The sequence below is a fragment of the Grammomys surdaster genome, unplaced genomic scaffold (assembly GCF_004785775.1).
Source record: "Grammomys surdaster isolate TR1022 unplaced genomic scaffold, NIH_TR_1.0 126118, whole genome shotgun sequence".
Taxonomy (NCBI): domain Eukaryota; kingdom Metazoa; phylum Chordata; class Mammalia; order Rodentia; family Muridae; genus Grammomys; species Grammomys surdaster.
Window position 1 is genome coordinate 2,800,876 of NW_021620926.1, and position 1,931 is coordinate 2,802,806.

Genomic DNA, 1,931 nt, shown 5'->3' on the forward strand with positions numbered 1-1,931 from the left:
TTCCGAATATTGAACCATCCCTGCATTCCTGGGATAAAAACCTACTTGATCATGATGGATGACTGTTTTGATGTGGTCTTGGATTCGGTTTGCTAGAATTTTATTGAGTATTTTTGCATCGATGTTCATAAGGGAGATTGGTCTGAAGTTCTCTTTCTTTGTCGGGTCCTTGTGGGGTTTGGGTATGAGTGTAATTGTAGCTTCATAGAACGAATTGGGTAGTGTTCCTTCTGTCTCTATTTTGTGGAATAGTTTGAAGAGAATTGGTATTAGGTCTTCCTTGAAGGTCTGATAGAATTCAGCACTAAAACCATCTGGTCCTGGGCTTTTTTTAGTGGGGAGGCTTTTGATGACTGCTGCTATTTCCTGAGGGGTTATGGGACTATTTAGATGGTTTATCTGCTCCTGGTTTAACTTCGGTACCTGGTATCTGTCTAGGAAATTGTCCATTTCATCCAGGTTTTCCAGTTTTGTTGAGTATAGGCCTTTGTAGTAGGATCTGATGATTTTTTGAATTTCTTCAGTTTCTGTTGTTATGTCTCCCTTTTCAGTTCTGATTTTATTAATTTGGATACTGTCTCTGTGCCCTCTGGTTAATCTGGCTAAGGGTTTATCTATCTTGTTGATTTTCTCAAAGAACCAACTCCTGGTTTTATTGATATTTTGTATTGTTCTTTCTGTTTCTATTTGGTTGATTTCAGCCCTGAGTTTGATTATTTCCTGCCTTCTACTCCTCCTGGGTGTATTTGCTTCTTTTTGTTCTAGGGCTTTTAGTTGTGCAGTCAACTTGTTAGTGTGTGCTCTTTCCAGTTTCTTTTTGTAGGCACTTAGAGCTATGAGCTTTCCTCTTAGCACTGCCTTCATGGAGTCCCACAAGTTTTGGTATGATGTGTCCTCATTTTCATTGAATTCTAAAAAGTCTTTTATTTCTTTCTTTATTTCTTCCTTGACCAAGTCATCATTGAGTAGAGAGTTGTTCAGTTTCCATGTGTACGTGGGTTTTCCATTGTTTTTGTCATTATTAAAGACCAGTCTTAGTCCGTGGTGATCTGATAAGATGCAAGGGATTATTTCAATCTTTTTGTATCTGTAGAGGCTTGTTTTGTGACCAATTATATGGTCTATTTTGGAGAAGGTACCATGAGGTGCTGAGAAAAAGGTATATTCTTTTGTTTTAGGATGAAATGTTCTATAGATGTCTGTTAAGTCCATTTGGTTCATAACTTCTGTTAATTTCAAAGTGTCTCTGTTTAGTTTCTGTTTCCATGATCTGTCCATTGCTGACAGTGGGGTGTTGAAATCCCCCACTATTATTGTGTGAGGTGTAATGTGTGTTTTGAGCTTTAGTACAGTTTCTTTTATGTATGTAGGTGCCCTTGCATTTGGAGCATAGATGTTCAGAATTGAGAGTTCACCTTGGTAGATTTTTCCTTTGATGAGTATGAAGTGTCCTTCCTTATCTTTTTTGATTAATTTTGGATGAAAGTCGATTTTATTTGATATTAGAATGGCTACTCCAGCTTGTTTCTTGGGACCATTGGCTTGAAAAATTGTTTTCCACCCTTTTATTCTGAGGTAGTGTCTGTCTTTGTCACTGAGGTGCGTTTCTTGTATGCAGCAAAATTCTGGGTCTTGTTTGTGTATCCAGTCTGATAGTCTGCGTCTTTTTATTGGGGAATTGAGACCATTGATGTTAAGAGATATTAAGGAAAAATGATTGTTGCTTCCTGTTATTTTTGTTATTAGAGGTAAAGTTATGTTTGTATCTTTTTTGGGGGTTGTTGGAAGATTACTTACTTGCTTTTCCTAGGTTGTAGTTTCCCTCCTTGTGTTGGCATTTTCCATCAATTATCCTTTGAAGTGCTGGGTTTGTGGGAAGATATTGTGCAAATTTGGTTTTGTCATGGAATATCTTGGTTTCACCATCTATA